Below are 22,546 nucleotides of genomic sequence, written 5' to 3'. Positions count from 1 at the left end.
GCGTGGTTTTCTTTAGGGTTTTGTGTAGACCGCAAAGTTATCTTTCCTATCCTCGCTCTGTTAAGAAAGTCGGGCCTCACTTTGCTGAATCTATTTCATCCCTACGTTTGTCTTTTCATCTTAACTCAGTCATTATATGTGGGGGGCTGCCTTTTCCTTTGGGGTATTTCTCTGAGGCAAGGTAGGCTAATTTTCTATCTTCAGGCTAGTTAGTTTCTCAGGCTGTGCCGAGTTGCATAGGCAGAGCTAGGCGCAATCCACGGCTGCCTCTAGTGTTGTTTGGAGAGGATTAGGGATTGCGGTCTGCAGAGTTCCCACGTCTCAGAGCTCGTTCTATTATTTTGGGTTATTGTCAGATCACTGTATGTGCTCTGACCGCTATGTCCATTGTGATACTGAATTGCCTATCACAACAGTACAGGAAGCCAAAAGTGCTAATGATTCTCAATAGAGGGAAAAAAGAAGTTCTGAGACCATTTTTTTTCTTTGCACTGTGTTTTGCCTTTTTTTTCCCCTAGACATTTGGGTGGTTCAGGACACAGGTGTAGCAATGGACATTAAAGGTCTGTCTTCATGTGTGGATCAGCTCACGGCAAGAGTTCAAAATATTCAAGATTTTGTGGTTCAGAATTCTTTGTTAGAACCGAGAATTCCTATTCCAGATTTGTTTTTTGGAGATAGAACTAAATTTCTGAGTTTCAAAAATAATTGTAAACTATTTCTGGCTTTGAAACCTCGCTCCTCTGGTGACCCAGTTCAACAGGTTAGGATCGTCATTTCTTTTTTGCGTGGCGACCCTCAGGACTGGGCATTTTCTCTTGCGTCAGGAGATCCTGCAGTAAGTGATATCGATGCGTTTTTCCTGGCGCTTGGATTGCTGTACGATGAGCCTAATTCAGTGCATCAGGCAGGAAAAAATTTGCTGGCTCTTTGTCAGGCTCAGTATGAGATAGAGGTATATTGTCGGAAATTTAGAAAGTGGTCCGTTCTCACTCAATGGAATGAATCTGCGCTGGCAGCTATATTCAGAAAGGGTCTCTCTGAAGCCCTTAAGGATGTCATGGTGGGATTTCCTATGCCTGCTGGTTTGAATGAGTCTATGTCTTTGGCCATTCAGATCGGTCGACGCTTGCGTGAGCGTAAATCTGTGCACCATTTGGCGGTATTACCTGAGATTAAACCTAAGTCTATGCAGTGCGATAGGACTATGACCAGAGTTGAACGGCAAGAACACAGACGTCTGAATGGGCTGTGTTTCTACTGTGGTGATTCCACTCATGCTATCTCTGATTGTCCTAAGCGCACTAAGCGGTTCGCTAGGTCTGCCACCATTGGTACAGTACAGTCAAAATTTCTTCTGTCCATTACCTTGATCTGCTCTTTGTCATCGTATTCTGTCATGGCGTTTGTGGATTAAGGCGCTGCCCTGAATTTGATGGACTTGGAATATGCTAAGCGTTGTGGGTTTTTCTTGGAGCCCTTGCAGTGTCCTATTCCATTGAGAGGAATTGATGCTACGCCTTTGGCCAAGAATAAGCCTCAATACTGGACCCAGCTGACCATGTGCATGGCTCCTGCACATCAGGAGGTTATTCGCTTTCTGGTGTTGCATAATCTGCATAATGTGGTCGTGTTGGGGTTGCCATGGCTACAAGCCCATAATCCAGTATTGGATTGGAAATCCATGTCGGTGTCCAGCTGGGGTTGTCAGGGGGTACATCGTGATGTTCCATTTCTGTCAATTTCGTCATCCACCCCTTCTGAGGTTCCAGAGTTCTTGTCTAATTACCGGGATGTATTTGATGAGCCCAAGTCCGATGCCCTACCTCCGCATAGGGATTGTGATTGTGCTATCAATTTGATTCCTGGTAGTAAATTCCCAAAAGGTCGACTGTTTAATTTATCGGTGCCTGAGCACACCGCTATGCGCAGTTATGTGAAGGAATCCCTGGAGAAGGGGCATATTCGCCCGTCATCGTCGCCATTAGGAGCAGGGTTCTTTTTTGTAGCCAAGAAGGATGGTTCGCTGAGACCTTGAATAGATTACCGCCTTCTTAATAAGATCACTGTTAAATTTCAGTACCCCTTGCCATTGTTATCTGATTTGTTTGCTCGGATTAAGGGGGCTAGTTGGTTCACCAAGATAGATCTTCGTGGTGCGTATAATCTGGTGCGAATCAGGCGAGGCGATGAATGGAAAACTGCATTTAATACGCCCGAGGGTCATTTTGAGTATCTAGTGATGCCATTCGGACTTGCCAATGCTCCATCAGTGTTTCAGTCCTTTATGCATGACATCTTCCGAGAGTACCTGGATAAATTCCTGATTGTGTACTTGGATGACATTTTGATCTTCTCCGATGATTGGGAGTCTCATGTGAAGCAGGTCAGAACGGTTTTTCAGGTCCTGCGTGCTAATTCTTTGTTTGTGAAGGGATCAAAGTGTCTCTTTGGTGTGCAGAAGGTTTCATTTTTGGGGTTCATCTTTTCCCCTTCTACTATCGAGATGGATCCTGTTAAGGTCCAAGCCATCCATGATTGGACTCAGCCGACATCTCTGAAAAGTCTGCAAAAGTTCCTGGGCTTTGCTAATTTTTATCGTCGCTTCATCTGCAATTTTTCTAGTATTGCCAAACCATTGACCGATTTGACCAAGAAGGGTGCTGATTTGGTCAATTGGTCTTCTGCTGCTGTGGAAGCTTTTCAAGAGTTGAAGCGTCGTTTTTCTTCTGCCCCTGTGTTGTGTCAACCAGATGTTTCTCTTCCGTTCCAGGTCAAGGTTGATGCTTCTGAGATTGGAGCAGGGGCTGTTTTGTCGCAGAGAGGTTCTGATTGCTCAGTGATGAAACCATGCGCTTTTTTTTCCAGGAAGTTTTCGCCTGCTGAGCGAAATTATGATGTGGGCAACCGAGAGTTGCTGGCCATGAAGTGGGCATTCGAGGAGTGGCGTCATTGGCTTGAAGGAGCTAAGCATCGCGTGGTGGTATTGACTGATCATAAGAACTTGACTTATCTCGAGTCTGCTAAGCGTTTGAATCCTAGACAGGCTCGTTGGTCGCTGTTTTTTGCCCATTTTGACTTTGTGATTTCGTACCTTCCGAGCTCTAAAAATGTGAAGGCGGATGCTCTGTCTAGGAGTTTTGTGCCCGACTCTCCGGGTTTATCTGAGCCGGCGGGTATCCTCAAGGAAGGAGTAATTGTGTCTGCCATCTCCCCTGATTTGAGGCGGGTGCTGCAAATATTTCAGGCTAATAAACCTGATCGTTGTCCAGCGGAGAAACTGTTTGTCCCTGATAGGTGGACGAATAAAGTTATCTCTGAGGTTCATTGTTCGGTGTTGGCTGGTCATCCTGGAATCTTTGGTACCAGAGAGTTAGTGGCTAGATCCTTTTGGTGGCCATCTCTGTCGCGGGATGTGCGTACTTTTGTGCAGTCCTGTGGGATTTGTGCTCGGGCTAAGCCCTGCTGTTCTTGTGCCAGTGGGTTGCTTTTGCCCTTGCCGGTCCCGAAGAGGCCTTGGACACATATCTCTATGGATTTTATTTCAGATCTTCCCGTTTCTCAAAAGATGTCAGTCATTTGGGTGGTCTGTGATCGCTTTTCTAAGATGGTCCATCTGGTACCCTTGTCTAAATTGCCTTCCTCCTCTGATTTGGTGCCATTGTTCTTCCAGCATGTGGTTCGTTTGCATGGCATTCCAGAGAATATCGTTTCTGACAGAGGTTCCCAGTTTGTTTTGAGGTTTTGGCGAGCCTTTTGTGGTAGGATGGGCATTGACTTGTCTTTTTCCTCGGCTTTCCATCCTCAGACTAATGGCCAGACCGAACGAACCAATCAGACCTTGGAAACCTATCTGAGATGCTTTGTTTCTGCCGATCAGGATGACTGGGTGTCCTTTTTGCCTTTGGCTGAGTTCGCCCTTAATAATCGGGCCAGCTCGGCTACCTTGGTTTCGCCATTTTTCTGCAATTCTGGGTTCCATCCTCGTTTCTCTTCAGGACAGGTTGAGTCTTCGGACTGTCCTGGTGTGGATACTGTGATGGACAGGTTGCAGCAGATTTGGACTCATGTAGTGGACAATTTGACCTTGTCCCAGGAGAAGGCTCAACGTTTCGCTAATCGCAGACGCCGTGTGGGTCCCCGACTTCGTGTTGGGGATCTGGTTTGGTTATCTTCTCGTCATATTCCTATGAAGGTTTCCTCTCCTAAGTTTAAACCTCGTTTCATTGGTCCGTATAGGATTTCTGAGGTTCTTAATCCTGTGTCTTTTCGTCTGACCCTCCCAGATTCTTTTTCCATACATAACGTATTCCATAGGTCATTGTTGCGGAGATACGTGGCACCTATGGTTCCATCTGTTGACCCTCCTGCCCCGGTTTTGGTGGAGGGGGAATTGGAGTATATTGTGAAGAAGATTTTGGATTCTCGTGTTTCAAGACGGAGACTCCAGTATCTGGTTAAATGGAAGGGTTATGCTCAGGAAGATAATTCCTGGGTTTTTGCCTCTGATGTCCATGCTCCCGATCTTGTTCGTGCCTTTCATGTGGCTCATCCTGGTCGGCCTGGGGGCTCTGGTGAGGGTTCGGTGACCCCTCCTCAAGGGGGGGGTACTGTTGTGAATTCTGTGGCAGAGCTCCCTCCTGTGGTCACAAGTGGTACTTCGGCTGATTCTCTCTGGGAGCTTCCGTTTGTGGAGGAAAGTGGTACTGCGGCTTCTGAGTTTCCTCCCTCAGGTGATCTGGTGAGGTCGTTAGGTGCTTCACTACTTAACTCCACCTAATGCTTTGATCCATGCTTCCTGCCAATGTTCCAGTGTTGGACTTGTTTTTCCCTGGATCATTCCTGTGGCCTGCTGCTCTGCATAGCTAAGTTCTTCTTTGCTATTTGTTTGCTATTTTTTCTGTCCAGCTTGTCTAATTGTTTTGCTGGAAGCTCTGGGACGCAAAGGGTGTACCTCCGTGCCGTTAGTTCGGTACGGAGGGTCTTTTTGCCCCCTTTGCGTGGTTTTCTTTAGGGTTTTGTGTAGACCGCAAAGTTATCTTTCCTATCCTCGCTCTGTTAAGAAAGTCGGGCCTCACTTTGCTGAATCTATTTCATCCCTACGTTTGTCTTTTCATCTTAACTCAGTCATTATATGTGGGGGGCTGCCTTTTCCTTTGGGGTATTTCTCTGAGGCAAGGTAGGCTAATTTTCTATCTTCAGGCTAGTTAGTTTCTCAGGCTGTGCCGAGTTGCATAGGCAGAGTTAGGCGCAATCCACGGCTGCCTCTAGTGTTGTTTGGAGAGGATTAGGGATTGCGGTCTGCAGAGTTCCCACGTCTCAGAGCTCGTTCTATTATTTTGGGTTATTGTCAGATCACTGTATGTGCTCTGACCGCTATGTCCATTGTGATACTGAATTGCCTATCACAACAGACAGGTCATGTGACTGACAGCTGGCGTATTTCCTATATGGTATATTTGTTGCTCTTGTAGTTTGTCTGCTTATTAATCAGATTTTCATTTTTGATGGATAATACCAGACTTGTGTGTGCTCTAGGGCGAGTTTCGTGTGTCAAGGTGTGTGTGTTGAGTTGCGTGTGGCGACATGCATGTAGCGACTTTTGTGAGATGAGTTTTGTGTGGCGACATGCGTGTAGCAACTTTTTGTGTGTCGAGTTGCATGTGACAGGTTAGTGTAGTAAGTTGTGTGCAGCAAGTTTTGCGCATGGCGAGTTTTGCGCGTGGCGAGTTTTATGTGTGGTGCCTTTTGAGTATGTGCAAGTTTTGTGTGAGGCAACTTTTGCATGTGTTGCAACTTTTGTGCATGTGGCAATTTTTCCGTGGGTGCAAGTTTTGCGTGTGGCGAGTTTTCCCATGAGGTGAGTTTTGCACGTGTGGTGAGTTTTGCGTGAGCCTAGTTTTGCATGTGTTTCGACTTTTATGTGGCGAGGTTGGTGTATGTGTGGTGAAATGTGTGCTGAGGGTGGTATATGTGTTCAAGCACGTGGTAGTGTGTGGCGCATTTTGTGTGCGTGTTCATATCCCCGTGTGTGGTGAGTATCCCATGTCGGGGCCCCACCTTAGCAACTGTACGGTATATACTCTTTGGCGCCATCGCTCTCATTCTTTAAGTCCCCCTTGTTCACATCTGGCAGCTGTCAATTTGCCTCCAACACTTTTCCTTTCACTTTTCCCCATTATGTAGATAGGGGCAAAATTGTTTGGTGAATTGGAAAGCGCGGGGTTAAAATTTCACCTCACAACATAGCCTATGACGCTCTCAAGGTCCAGACGTGTGACTGTGCAAAATTTTGTGGCTGTAGCTGCGATGCCTCCAACACTTTTCTTTTCACTTTTTCCCCATTATGTAGATAGGGGCAAAATTGTTTGGTGAATTGGAAAGCGCGGGGTTAAAATTTCACCTCACAACATAGCCTATGATGCTCTCAGGGTCCAGACGTGTGACTGTGCAAAATTTTGTGGCTGTAGCGGCGACGGTTCAGATGCCAATCCCGGACATACATACACACATACACACACACATTCAGCTTTATATATTAGATGGGCAGCCAGTGTAACGACTGGCGAAGAGCGGTGTAAGGATTCCGGACTTCCCTTGTGCCTGTTTGCCCTGATCCAAGATGGAGTCTTGGATCTCACCCTGTCATGGAACTTCCTGTCTGTCCTCATTATTTAAGTTTGGGTCATGTGTTCTCCTGTGCCTGAGTATTTTGTGCTGCTGGCTCCTGAGCATTTGCCTGTTGGCTGGTTAACCCCCTGCTTCTGCTGCTCACTACTCGGTGGTCTGCCTCACCCCATTCTACTGCCTCTTACTTCTGGAACTGCTGCGACGGGCAGAACACCAATGGAAGTGTACTGACCACGAAAGCCATTACTAATGTATGTTATATATCATATGGTAAGTGTGTTCTCTATTCCTTACATAATCACTCTTGCGACATCGGCTCCTTTTCTTGCCTTGGGAGGAGGTAAACTATTTGATTCTATGCTGTTATTACAACTTGTAGTACTATGCTGCTTTCTTCTGCTTTCTTCTGCCTTAGTTTGCATTGCAACGTGTTTTTTCTGATTTGAAGATAAGTGGCAGTTGGAGGTGGTGAAAAGCACTTTATGGACGGTTTTGGTAGGGATAGGAGGTAGAAAATTGGGGCTCCTGGATTGGGACAAGCGGGGTGTACAAATAGCACCGTATTTGGAGTGCCCTGCATCTTACAGCAACAGAGTGCTGAGACAAGAGAAGGAACTGCAGAACTGCGTAGCAGATTCCCTGGATACTCCGATCTGATTAAGGTCAGTTTGATCCTCCCCCTTCATGCAGCACAGTTAGTCAAATGAAAAGTTTCCACCGTCCTCCCAAGGCCGGGACCGAGAAAAGGCTTTGACCTTCGTAGTTGTAAGAAAAATTTTATCGGCTACCCATGACTGATATATTGAAAAATATAAGGATTGTTACAAGTCTTCAGTAAAGTTCATCTTTCAAGTTTGCACGAGACCCCGGTTTATGATAGCCACCGAACCTAGGGATTGTTAGACCCATCGGAGTCACCGTGACTGAACCATCCTCCGAGATTCTAGGCCCTGCATCTCACAAGGCGGTGCGTCAGAAGGATCTCCTTTGTTTGCAAAACTTTTCCCAGTGTTGTGCCTCTTTGCACAACCACACCAGGTGAGCAAGATTCAAGCTGTGCTTTTCTCTCCGAGAAAGATCTACTCATCTACTTCGCATAAATAAGCGCTCTCCCTCTTTCTCCCCTCGTCCTTTCTTTCCCAGGACATCATTCACTCGACACATCATCTGAGAATTATTGGACTCCCACTAACAAGTACTGTGCACACGTGTGATCAAGCTTTGCTGGACTTCATCATTTAAGTACTGTGTGCATTTGCACTATAACTTTATTGGACTTCCTCGTTTAAGTGTCTTGCTTGCTTCCTGTCATTTCCTTGCTGGTCTGGTTCATATTAGCGGTTGCGCCCCGCTACTGTTTGCTGTGATTTTCTATATAGAGCTGAGGACCTCGTTACTATTGCAGGAATATCTATACTATGTTCTGTTCGCTGTCCTGTTGGCTATTTTCTATATAGAGCTGACGACCTCATTACAGTGGCAGAAATATCCATGTTAGTTCTGTTTAAATTTCTGTTTTGAGTAAATACATCTTTTGCCGCAACTTTGCTCTCGGACTGGCTTTATCCCATGCTATCAGATTCCGTAGTACCCATATAATTATTACAGGATACTCAGGCCATAAAGGAATCTGCTGGGATAATGTCGACTGAGACCAAGATGGATCAGTTGTTCTCTATGATCCACTCTTTACAGGGGGAGATTGAGGCACTGAAAAACAAGGTTGCTAACTGGGAGGCCCATTTTGGGCAGGCTCTTCAGGATTTAAGTAATCACGTGGCTGGGCAGATGACTGCATGGGCACCTCCACCCCCAGTACAGCCACAGCCAATTACTCCTCCCACGTTACCACCATTTAGGTTCAGTGGAGACCGTTACAAGTTTTGTGGGTTTGTAAACCAATGCCTGTTGCATTTTGATGTGCATGCCGCCCATTTCCTTATTGATCGATCTAAGGTTTTCTGTATTTTCATGTTGCTCACTTCCCGAGCTCTTGCATGGGCAAATCCGCTTATGGAAACTCGTGACCCTCGTTTGAATAACCTAGATTATTTTCTTGCTGCAATGTCTATGATGTTTGATGACCCTAATTGTCACACTACAGCTGAAACCGCCTTGTTATCACTACGTCAGGGTAAGCATCCTGTCATTGAATACGCTACTGAGATTAGATGGCTGGCGGTGGATACGATTTGGGACAGTTATGCCCAATTACCTATTTTTAAGAGGGGATTGTCTAATGTGTTAAAGGATGAACTAGCTCATGCAAATTTTCCAGAAGAGTTAGACGCTTTTATACAGCATTGATATACGTATTACTGAGCATAGACAGAAGAGATTTGCTGCCTCTAATCGTGTCACTAACTCTTCCCTTCCTTCTAAAGAACCGTCAGGCAAATCTTCTAGGCTGAACCAGTTCCCATGCAGGTGGATGCGCTACAGTGGCGCGAGAGTAACGAGCACAGAAAGCATCATTTCCAGGATAGTCTGTGCTTTTACTGCGGTCAGTCAGATCTTTTTCTTATCAATTGTCCCAAGCGGCCTCGCAAGATACTAGCCATGGTTGGGGAATTTGAGAATCAGGATGCTGAATCCATTACGTCTGAGTCTAGTTTTTCTGTGAATGCCATTTTTCACTCTGTATCTATGACTGCCTCTCCCAAGATGCTGGAGGGTAAGGACACTCATTGCTCCCTTCCTATTAAAATCCGGTTGTCGGGCCAATGGTTTCCCTGTGCAGCTATGGTAGATTCAGTGGCAGGAGGAAATTTTATGGACTTAACTTTTGCCCGGGAACATGGCATACGGACCCAGCAGAGAGCCACCCCTGTAACTATGGAAACGGTGGATGGCTCCCCTCTAGTCTTTGGACCAGTAGATTAAGAGACTGTACTTCTGGAAGTCTTCATAGACCCTGATCATCAGGAAATGCTGTCATTTATGTTGATCTCTTCACCACATTTCCCTTTAATTTTAGGGATTCCATGGCTGCAGTCACAAAATCCTATTATCAACTGGGAGACCAAGGAAATCACTTTCCCATCAAAGGAGACACTGCTAACAGGCCAAGTAAGTCCTCGAGATACGGAATATGCCACTGAGGTATCTACTTTACCATCTGTCTATAGTGAATTTTCAGACATTTGTGAGAAGATGGCAGACCAGTTTCTTCAACACCGATCATATGATTGTCCCATTGAGCTGCTTCCAGGGGCCGCTATTCCTTTTAAGAATGTCTACCCACTTGCATCTCCGGAGCTGCAGGCTTTAAAAGAATATATCAATGAGAATTTGGCTAAGGGTTTTATTCACCCCTCCTCATCATCGGCAGGAGCACCCATTTTTTTTCGTTAAGAAGAAGGATGGAACTCTTAGACCCATGTATTGACTATCGGGAGCTCAATAAAGTGACCATTTGGAATCGCTACCCATTACCGTTGATCCTTGAACTGCTGGAAAGAGTGTGACAGGCCAAGATCTTCTCCAATTTACGTCTTCGGGGAGCATATAATTTAATTAAGATCCGCTCTGGTGATGAATGGAAGACTGCATTTAGATGTTGGTATGGGCATTTTGAATATCTGGTGATGCCTTTTGGTCTCTGCAATGCTCCGGCAACCTTCCAGCATCTGGCTAATGATATTTTCTGAGATCTATTGGACCATTTTGTCGTGATCTATTTGGATGACATCTTATTTTTTTCTGATTGTTTGCAGGAACATCAGGAGCATGTTAAAACTGCCCTAAAGCACCTGAAAGAGAATCACCTGTACATTAAGCCTGAAAAATGTGAATTCCATCGCACTGAGATGCGTTTTCTGGGGTATGTCATCTCACCACAGTGGCTTAACATGGAGGCAAGTAAGATCCAGGCTATTCTTGATTGGCCCACACCTAAAAATGTCAAGGAGGTCCAGCGTTTCATCTGATTCGCGAACTTTTATAGGTGATTTTTTCGTAATTTGTCTGAAATTGTTCGACCCATTACCCAGCTAACACAGGCTCAGTAAGCCTTTGATTGTCTTAAAAAGGCACGGATGATTGACCTCGTGGAGACCAAAACATCCAACACCGCGGAGACACCATCACGTGTTTCTCAACGCAGTGATCCAGAACACTGCCCCCAAATATGCAAATGCATGTAGAGGAGCTGCGGAGACACCATAACGTTTTTCTCCTCTACATGCATTTGCATATTTGGGGGCAGTGTTCTGGATCACTGCATTGAGAAACACGTGATGGTGTCTACGCGGTGTTGGATGTTTTGGTCTCCACGAGGTCAATCATCCGTGCCTTTATAGACTTTCTACTAGGCACTGCTCCTGATAGCCAGTTTCCTACTCCACACTGATGAGGGGCAAAAACCCCAAAACAGCTGTCTGTGGATGGGTACCATGCTTGGCATAGGTGGTTTTCCTTTATTGGATGTTTTCCTTTATTGGATGCTGCCCTTCCCTTGGTTGTTCCTTCACGGTGAAAGGCCTGGCTATTCACTGCCTGCGTTGAGAAACACGTGATGGTGTCTCCACAGCTCCTCTACATGCATTTGATTGTCTTAAGTCCTGGTTTACTTCTGCACCAGTATTGATTCACCTTAACCCGGCACATCCTTTCATCGTAGAGGTGAACGCTTAGGAATGTGCTCTTGTGGCCATCCTCTCACAGAGAATGGGAGAGAAGTGTTTGTTACATCCATGTGCTATTTTTTCTCGCAGACTCTCCGTTGCAGAGAAGAACTACGATGTTGGAGATAAGGAACTTCTAGCCATTATTGCTGCATTTAAGGAATGGAGGCACCATCTGCAGGGGGCAGCACAACAAGTTATTGTGCTCACGGATCATCGCAACTTGGAATTCCTTAGGTCTCCGAGATGTCTTTCTCCTCGGCAAGCTCGATGGAGTCTAGTTTTGAACCAAATTACTTTTGGCATTTCGTACCCCCAGGTTCACGTAATGGGAAAGTGGATGCTTTGTCCCAAATCCATGCCACGGATTCCATACCAGGGACCCCGTCTAAGACCGTCTTGTCTGATGCCAACTTTGTCGGAGTCATTCAGTCATTCAGAATAAGGAATTATGGAAGACCATTAAGGAGGCCTATGACGCAGATCGATTTCTCGCCAACCCGACTTATGTCAAATAAAGCTACACACTTGGCTTAATCATGAATCTTAAAGAAACTTTCCACTTTCAGTGTCTTGAAAACAAATTGATGTCCTTATATCAATCAAACTCGTTAAAATTGTTGGTAGGTATAAAAAATAGTCCCTTATATAGGACTGATATTTTCTTTAAGGGATTCATTTGGCATGATAACGGGGGGTACCTGTCCGTCCCCGTAAATGATATGGGAACCTAAAGTTCATCTTTCTAAAAAAGACATGGAAGATGAAGAGGGAGAAGAGAGTGTTCTAGAGTGGGTGGTGTTTGAGGCGTGATAGCCAATATTTCCTCTTGAAGGAATGAGCCTCCTTCTTCCTGCCATCCCCATCTCTATATACGGGCTCCATTACCTCAAGTGAAATTACTCCCCCCTGCTATTCTGCTTGTTTCTTCTCATTCACTGTTGGATATCTCTATATCAGAAGATGATATATCAATATCACCTGCGTTATCTGTCTTGTCCTCCAAAAACAAATTGAATACTCTATTTTCTTTAACCCCTTAGCGACCGCCGATACGCCTTTTAACGGCGGCCGCTAAGGGTACTTAAACCACAGCGCCGTTAATTAACGGCGCTGTGGAAAAAGTAAATAGCGCCCCCCAGAGTCGGATTTTCTCTGGGGTCTCGGCTGCCGGGGGTAGCCGAGACCCCAGAGAACATGATTCGGGGGGGGGGGTTTACCAACCCCGCATTTGCGATCGCCGGTAATTAACCGTTTACCGGCGATCGCAAAAAAAAAAAAAACGCGATTTCTTTTTAATTTCTCTGTCCTCCGATGTGATCGCACATCAGAGGACAGAGAAAAGGGGTCCCAGATAGCCCCCCCGATACTCACCTATCTCCCCCGATGTTCCTCGTGGCTCCCGGTGGGCGCCGCCATCTTCAAAATGGCGGGCGCATGCGCAGTGCGCCCGCCGGCCGGCACCGGGACAATCTTTGGGGTCTCGGCTGCCGTGGGTAGCCGAGACCCCAAAGAACATGATCGGGGTCGGTTTTACCGACCCCTGTTTTGCGATCGCCGGTAATTAACTGTTTACCGGCGACCGCAAAAAAAAATAAAAAAATCAAAGTGTAATTCTCTGTCCTCTGATGTGATCGCACATCAGAGGACAGAGAAATAGGGGGATTCGGGGACCCTATTTTACTTACCGGTGTCCCTGGATCCTCCTGCTGCTCCTCCTGGTCTTCTTGGCAAAAGAAAATGGCGAGCGCATGCGCAGTGCACCCGCCATCTGTCGCCATCTGCCGGCCGGCAGGAGAAGAGCAGTTGGGGCTAAAATTTGGGTTAGGGTTAGGGCTAGGGTTAGAGCTAGGGTTAGGGTTAGGGTTAGGGCTAGGGTTAGGGCTAGGGTTAGTGCTAGGGTTGGGTTAGGGCTAGGGTTAGGGCTAGGGTTAGGGCTAGGGTTAGGGCTAGGGTTAGGGTTGGGGCTAAATTTAGGGTTAGGGTCGGGTCTAAATTCAGGGTTAGGGTTCTTTCACACTTACGGTACGCCTGACATACCGACGCACGTTGTGAAAATTGTGCACAACGTGGGCAGCGGATGTAGTTTTTCAACGCATCCGCTGCCCAATCTATGTCCTGGGGAGGAGGGGGCGGAGTTACGGCCACGCATGCGTGGTCAGAAATGGCGGACGCGACGTACAAAAAAACGTTACATTGAAAGTTTTTTGTGCCGACGGTCCGCCAAAACACAACTGATCCAGTGCACGACGGACGCGACGTGTGGCCATCCGTCACGATCCGTCGGCAATACACGTCTATGGGCAAAAAAAACGCATCCTGCGGGCACATTTGGAGGATCCTTTTTTGTCCAAAACAACAGATTGCGACGGATGCCAAATGACGCAAGTGTGAAAGTAGCATTAGGGCTAGGGTTAGGGTTGGGGCTAAAGTTAGGGCTAGGGTTGGGGCTAAAGTTAGGGTTAGATTTGGGGTTAGGGTTTGGATTAGAGTTGGTATTAGGGTTAGGGTTGGCATTAGGGTTACGCTTGGGATTAGGGTTAGGTTTGGGATTAGGGTTAAGGTTAGGGTTGTGATTAGGGGTGTATTGGGATTAGGGTTAGGTTTGAGGTTAGGGTTGAGATTAGGATTAGGGGTGTGTTGGATTTAGGGTTTTGATTAGGGTTATGGTTAGGGTTGACATTAGGGTTGTTTTGGGGTAAGGGTTGTGATTATCGTTAGGGTTAGTGATTAGGATTATGGATCGGGTTGGGATTAGGGTTAGGGGTATGTTGGGGTTAAGGTTGGAGCTAGAATTGGGGGTTTCCACTGTTTAGTTACATCAGGGGGTCTCCAAACACAACAGTCAATTTTGCGCTCAAAAACTCAAATGGTGCTCCCTCCCTTCTGAGCTCTGCCGTGCGTCCAAACAGTGGGTTACCCCCACATATGGGGCATCAGCGTACTCGGGATAAATTGGACAAAAACATTTGGGGTCCAATTTCTCCGGTTACCCTTGTGAAAATAATAACTTGGGGGCTACAAAATCTTTTTTGTGGAAAAAAAATATTTTTTTATTTTCACGACTCTGCATTCTAAACTTCTGTGAAGCACTTGGGAATTCAAAGTTCTCACCACACATCTAGATAAGTTCCTTGGGGGGTCTAGTTTCCAAAATGGGGTCACTTGTGGGGGGTTACTACTGTTTAGGTACATCAGGGGCTCTGCAATCGCAACATAACGCCCACAGACCATTCTATCAAAGTCTGCATTCCAAAACAGCGCTCCTTCCCTTCCGAGCTCTGCCGTGCGCCCAAACAGTGGTTTACCCCCACATATGGAACATCACTGTACTCGGAATAAATTGGACAACAACATTTGGGGTCCAATTTCTCCGGTTACCCTTGTGAAAATAATAACTTGGGGGCTACAAAATCTTTTTTGTGGAAAAAAAAATATTTTTTTATTTTCACAACTCTGCATTCTAAGCTTCTGTGAAGCACTTGGGCATTCAAAGTTCTCACCACACATCTAGATAAGTTCCTTGGGGGGTCTAGTTTCCAAAATGGGGTCACTTGTGGGGGGTTACTACTGTTTAGGTACATCAGGGGCTCTGCAATCGCAACATAACGCCCACAGACCATTCTATCAAAGTCTGCATTCCAAAACAGCACTCCTTCCCTTCCGAGCTCTGCCATGCACCCAAACAGTGGTTTACCCCCACATATGGAACATCACTGTACTCGGGATAAATTGGACAGCAACTATTGCGGTCCAATTTCTCCTGTTACCCTTGTGAAAATAAAAACTTGGGGGCTACAATATCTTTTTTGTGGAAAAAAATATATTTTTTATTTTCATGACTCTGCATTCTAAACTTCTGTGAAGCACTTGGGCATTCAAAGTTCTCACCACACATCTAGATAAGTTCCTTGGGGGGGTCTAGTTTCCAAAATGGGGTCACTTGTGGAGGGTTTCTACTGTTTAGGTACATCAGGGGCTCTGCAAACGCAACATAACGCCCGCAGACCATTCTATCAAAGTCTGCATTCCAAAACGGCGCTCCTTCCTTCCAAGCTCTGCCGTGCGCCCAAACAGTAGTTTACCCCCACATATGGGGTACCAGCATACTCAGGACAAATTGGACAACAACTTTTGGGGTCCGATTTCTCTTGTTACCCTTGTGAAAATAAAAACTTGGGGGCTAAAAAATCTTTTTTGTGGAAAAAGAAATATTTTTTATTTTCACAACTCTGCATTCTCTGCGTTCTCACCACACATCTAGATAAGTTTCCACTGTTTAGGCACACCAGGGGCTCTCCAAACGCGACATGGCGTCCAATCTCAATTCCAGACAATTCTACATTGAAAAAGTAAAACGGCACTCCTTCTCTTCCAAGCTCCGCGGTGCGCCCAAACAGTGGTTTACCCCCACATATTGGGTATCAACGTACTCAGGAGAAATTGCACAACAACGTTTGTGGTCTAATTTCTCCTGTTACCCTTGTGAACATAAAAATTTGGGGGCAAAAAATCATTTTTGTAGAAAAAATTAGATTTTTTATTTTCACGGCTCAACGTTATAAACTTCTGTGAAGCACATGGGGGTTCAAAGTGCTCAACACACATCTAGATAAGTTCCTTAAGGGGTCTAGTTTACAAAATGGTGTCACTTGTGGGGGGTTTCCACTGTTTAGGCACATCAGAGGCTCTCTAAATGTGACATGGCGTCCGATCTCAATTCCAGCCAATTCTGCATTGAAAAAGTCAAACGGCGCTCCTTCACTTCCAAGTTCTGCGGTGCACCCAAACAGTGGTTTACCCCCACATATGGGGTATTGGCGTATTCAGGAGAAATTGCATAACAAAATTTATGGTTACATTTCTGTTTTTACACTTGTGAAAATAAAAAAAAATGGTTCTGAATTAAAATGTTTTCAAAAAAAGTTAAATGTTCATTTTTTCCTTCCACATTGTTTCAGTTCCTGTGAAGCACGTAAAGGGTTAATAAACTTCTTGAATGTGGTTTTGAGAACCTTGAGGGGTGTAGTTTTTAGAATGGTGTCACACTTCGTTATTTTCTATCATATAGACCCCTCAAAATGACTTCAAATGTGATGTGGTCCCTAAAAAAAAAAAGGTGTTGTAATAATGAGAAATTGCTGGTCAACTTTTAACCCTTATAACTCCCTAACAAAAAAAAATTTCGGTTCCAAAATTGTGCTGATGTAAAGTAGACATGTGGGAAATGTTATTTATTAACTATTTTTTTGTGACATCACTCTCTGATTTAAGGGCATAAAAATACAAAGTTTGAAAATTGCTAAATTTTAAAAATTTTCGCCATATTTCCGTTTTTTTCATAAATAATCGCAAGTAATATCAAAGAAATGTTACCACTAACATGAACTACAATATGTCACGAAAAAACATTCTCAGAATCAGCGGGATCCGTTGAAGAGTTCCAGAGTTATAACCTCATAAAGTGACAGTGGTCAGAATTGTAAAAATTGGCTCGGTCATTAAGTACCAAATTGGCTCTGTCACTAAGGGGTTAAAGTCCCAACTGTCCCTGTGAAATAGTTTTTGTTTAGTTTCCTCAATATCTGTTTGGAACTGTTCTACATTTGTCTGTAAAATGGATTCTCTCCTATTAAAGTCAGGATCCCCATTAATTTTAAGAATGTTATCTATCAATTCCGTTAATTGTTTGCTGGTCCTTTCAAATGTTAGTTTCTCTATCATAGAAAAAATTTCATGAACTGGATTGAACTGTAAATCATTTTATTCTGCCATTTCTGAATCAGGTTGGGGCTCCTTGCCCTACATGCCAGTGTAATATTTAATTTCAAACCTCTGGGGATGATTCTGTCCTTGGTGTAATTTTCAAGGAGGCACCAATGCACAGGTCATAGGGTGCCAATCTCCGCCTCAATGCAGTTAGAGTACAGCAATCCAATAGAGTCAGTTCCCTGGCTCTTATTTATATATTTTTTTTTAATGGTGATGGTGGTTCTGGTCTGTTTCTGCACTGTTGTTTGATTTTAAAAGGAACCAAAAAAGGTTATATTTGAATATAATATTGCTCACCATCCAACCTGAGGGAACTGGAGAGGATCTGCAAGGAAGAATGCAGGAGATCCCCACATCCAGGTGTGAAAAACTTGTTGCATCATTCCCAAGAAGACTCATGGCTGAATACTTATGGCCTTGTGATATTTCATTTTTTCTTTTTGAATAAATTTGCAATAATTTCTACAGTTCTGTTTTTTTCAGTCAAGTTGGGGTTCAGAGTGTACATTAACGGGAAAAAAATGAACTTTTTTGAATTTACCAAATGGCTGCAATGAAACAAAGAGTGAAAAATTTAAAGGGGTCTGAATACTTTCCGTACCCACAGAGGGTGACAGATTCCCTTTAAAAGAATTACCAAAGGACTGAACATGCGCAAAGCAATGTCGGATTAATATTGCTGCACACAATTTTTATAGTGCTTTTTCAGGCGCGATCCAATTGTAATCCACATGAAAAAGGCATTGTGTGCACATTGCTTTGAACAATTTTTTTCTGAAGCATTTTTTGCAGCTTTTTGACTAAACAGTGCCTAGGTTGCAGCAGATTCTGTCAGGAGCCGCTTTATTTTTTCCCATTCTTCTAAAGAGAAATATATTTATATGCATATCTCTGCTGCGACCAGAAGAATACCCCAAGAGTAAGGATTCAGTGACTCTACCAGCATATTGTTCTCATCTGCTAATAATGGTATACATTTGCATGGTATGTGATATAATAATGTTATTCCTGTGGTGATAGCCTATTGAAGATGGTTGGAAAATTACATTTTCACTGCTGTGTATGATCATTAGTCTCTTTCATCTTATTCCGCACATTGAAGCATGCAATGCAATGATGTGAGGTTTTATTATATTATTTAACAGGCTATTGTGGGCTGTTATTTTATTCCACTGGATGTTAATATGTTATGTGGGAAGAGAACGGTATCACTTCTGCTGTGACACTTAGCTTACAGACATTCCATAAGCGTAACAGAAAAGGTAACGGGGGAGCAATCTAAAGGAATTGTCAAATTTACTAATCGTCCATGTGGATCGCCCCCAGAGTAGGGCAATGGGGTACTCGGCACTGGGTCCTGCGGTTCGGGGGGATGTCACGGTGGCTGACCCGGTCCGTGGCCCTCAGGGGTGTCCAGTAACAGAGTTTATATATGGGCAAGGTGCGGTAAAGAATGTATCCTCAGCCCAGAGCGCCAGATGACAGGGCAGGCAGAGTCCGGTCGGTCTGAAGGCAATTCCAGAGTCACATTGTTTTTGGAGTATCAAGGGCCCAGCAGTGACTGCTACCTCTGCACCCACTATTGCTGCGGATGTACCAACAAACACTGAATTATAGAATAATACTATATTGCATCACTATATGTTTCTATTGTACAGTGCATAAACATTTGATCATAAGTAATTGGACAACGACAGAATTTTAGCTTCCAATACAATTGATATAAAGCAAAGCCATCAGGATTTGGGGCTGAAAGGGAACCTGTGACCAGTTTTGACCGATATTAGATGCGACCATCACCTTCCAGGGCTGATATACAGGATTCTATAATGCTGTATATAACCCCCCACCCAGACCTGTAAGAGAAGAAAAATAACTTATTATACTCACCTGTGGGGCGGTCCGGTGTGAGGGGTGTCATTCTTCTTGGTCCGGTGCCTCTCATTTTCTTGCAATGCCGTCCTTCTTGCTTCGTGTGGATAATGCTTCCCTACATTATCCTCACAGTCTCCTCGGCATCACGCTCCTGCGCAGGCGTACTTCTCTGTCCTGTTGAGAGCAGAGCAAAGTAAAAAGCCCCCGCGCATGCACACTGCAGTACTTTGCTGTGCACACAACAGGGCAGAGAAGTACGCCTGCGCAGGAGCGTGACGCCCAGGAGACTTGTGTGGATGATGAAGAGATGTGTCATCCATACGGACCAAGAAAGAGGACAGCAGCTCAAGAAGATGGGAGGCTAGTTCTCGACTCCAGACAGCTATAGTGCAACTGTACTCCGACGATGCTGTTTTCTGAAACCGTACAGCTAATCTGAACAATCAAGCAAGAGTAGACTGCTCCTCAGCAAAGTAGGAAATGCAGTTGAACATTGCAGTACTGCCGAAGATGAGATAACCCCATAAATGCATGTTCAGGAATTCAAGTCATTTATTACATTGTCCCTTTTTTCACAGGCTCAAGATAATTTCACATTAACACAAATATAAGCATCATGTTTCATACAAATACTTTACAGTCAATGACTGCCTGAAGTCTGGTAGACTTAGACATCAACAGCTAAGATGAGGGGAAGCAGGCTTAGCCAATGGATGAAGCCAGTCAGCCAGCTCCCATCAAGCATTTCACTGGTCAAATGGTGATAAAAAGAGGAGGAAAGTCCTTTTCTGAGACAAATACAAAGGTGAGATTGCAGAGCTGACAGCTTCCATAGCATGCAGATATGCATGCTACAGAAGCGATCAGCCTGCACAAAATGAATGTCCCACAGTGTAAAAGTAAGGATGAATTTAAAAAAATTATTAAATAATTGCAAAAATATTTTTAAAAAATAAATAATAAAAAAAGCAATATTTATTCTACCACTAAATAAATATGTGAATAAAAAAAAATCAAAACAATAAAAGTACACATATTTAGTATCACCACGTCTGTAACGACCCGACCTATATAAAACTGTCCCACTAGTTAACCCCTAAAAATGCTTTGTCATCATAACGCTGCACAAAAAGTGGAGTAACACACGATCAAAAATACGACTATAAATAATCGTGGTACCACTGAACACATCATCTTGTCCCTCAAAAAACAAGTGCCCATACAGCTCCATCACTGGAAAAATAAAAAAAAGTTATAGCTCTTAGAATAAAGCGATGCAAAAATAATTATTTTTTTATATAAAATAGTTTTTATTGTATAAAAGCGCCAAAACATAAAAAATGATATGAGGTATCGATTTCATTTTACAGACCTGAAGAATTATACAGCTTTATCAATTTTACCACACTCGGAATGGTATAAACACCACCGCCCCCAAAAGAAATTAATTTATTGCTGGTTTTTGTTCATTCTGCCACACAAAAATCGGAATAAAAAGCGATCAAAAATGTGCCCGAGAATGGTACCAATAAAAATGTCAACTTGTCCCGCAAAAACAAGACCTCACATGACTCTGTGCGCCAAAATATGGAAGATTTATAGCTCTCAAAATGTGGCAATACAAAACCTATTTTTTGCAATAAAAAGCGTCTTTTAGTGTGTGACAGCTGCCAAATATAAAAACCCACTATAAAAACCCGCTATAAATAGTTACCCAAACCCCCCTTTAGAACCATCTTAGTTAGGGAAAAATAATAAAATAAAAAAAGTATTTATTTCCATTTTCCCATTAGAGTTAGGGTTAAAGTTAGGGTTGGGTCTAAAGTTAGGGTTAAGGTTGAGGCTAAAGTTGGGGTTAGGGTTTGGATTACGTTGGGATTAGGGTTAGGGGTGTGTCATGGCTAGGGGTGTGGTTATGGTTGGGATTAGGGTTAGGGGTGTGATGGGGTTAGGGGCGTGGTTAGGGTTGGGAATAGGGTTAGGGGTGTGGTTAGGGTTATGGTTAGGGTTGAGATAAGGGTTATGGGTGTGTTGGGGTTAGGGTTGGAGTTAGAATTGGGGATTTCCACTGTTTAGGCACATCAGGGACTCTCCAAACGCAACATTGCGTCCAATCTCAATTCAAGCCAATTCTGCATTGAAAAAGTAAAACGTTGCTCCTTCCCTTCTGAGCTCTGCCGTACGCCCAAACAGTGGTTTACCCACACATATGGGGTATGAGAGTACTCAGGATAAATTCCACAACAACTTTTGTGCTCCAATTTCTCCTGTTGCCCTTGTGAAAATAAAAATTTGGGGCTAAAATATCATTTATGTGGGGAAAAAAGATTTTTTTTATTTTCATGGCTCTGCCTTATAAACTTTAGTGAAACACTTGGGGGTTTAAATTTATCACAACACATCTAGATAAGTTCCTTGGGCGTCTAGTTTCCAAAATGGGGTCACTTGTGGGGAGTTTCTACTGTTTAGGCACATCAGTGCCTATGCAAACGCAACATGATGCCGGCAGACAATTCCATCAAAGTCTGCATTCCAAAAAGGGGCTCCTTCCCTTCCGAGCTCTGCCATGCGCACAAACGGTGCCCCCCCCCACATATGGGGTATCAGCATACTCAGGAAAAATTGAACACCAGCTTTCTGGGTCCAATTTCTCTGTATACCCTTGGGAAAATATAAAATTGCGGGCTCAAAAAAAATCATTTTTGTGGGAAATTTTTTTTTAATTTTCATGGCTCTACATTATAAACTTTAGTGAAACAATTGGGGGTTCAAAGTGCTCACCACACATCTAGATAAGTTCCTTGGGTGGTCTAGTTTCCAAAATGGGGTCACTTGAGGGGGGCTTCCACTGTTCAGGCACATCAGGGGCTCTCCAAACGCGACATGGCATTCCATCAATTCCAGCCAATTTTGCGTTGAAAAGTCAAACAGCGCTCCTTCCCTTCCGAGCTCTGCCGTGCGCCCAAACAGTGGTTTACCCCCACATAAGGGGTATTGCGGTACTCAGGCGAAATTGTACAACAACATTTGGGGTCCAATTTCTCCTGTTACCCTTGGTAAAATAAACACCTACAGATAAAATAAGGCTCCTCACAAGAGCAAATAATGATAAAAAGTGAGTTTATTATCAAGACACAACAAAACCAGACTAAAAAGGTTATAAAAATCAGTATAAAGAATTGGTGAGAACCACATACACAAGGAAAAAAAGGTGGAAAAGCCTGGAAAAAATTCAAAAACACAAAATTCAAATACTAGTGTATAAATGAGGAAATGGATGCTATATAAAACACATAAAAAAAATCACATAATGGCGCCACTTAATCAGTATAAACCAGCACAATGCTGCACATAGTAGAAAAAATATATATTGTAAAATGTGGCATCCCAATCAAATAAACCTAAGTGTACATAATAGAGTATTTACATATATGCATAAAGAAGAGCAATCTGTGGTGGACGCCTGAATTCCTCTTACCCTTTCTGTTAATGAATGTCTTTTTTACCTCACTATATATGCATCTTAAAATGGCTGAGTAGAATTTGCTGGACATCCCATCGGCCTTAAATGTTGATTATGGGTGTGGTCAGAGGCGTGGCCTAAAATTTGCTGCGGCACACGTAGGCGCCGCAAACTTTATACC

The sequence above is a fragment of the Ranitomeya imitator genome, chromosome 9 (genome assembly GCF_032444005.1).
Source record: "Ranitomeya imitator isolate aRanImi1 chromosome 9, aRanImi1.pri, whole genome shotgun sequence".
Lineage (NCBI taxonomy): Eukaryota > Metazoa > Chordata > Amphibia > Anura > Dendrobatidae > Ranitomeya > Ranitomeya imitator.
The sequence above is the reverse complement of the archived record's forward strand: the minus strand, read 5'-3'. Positions refer to the sequence as shown.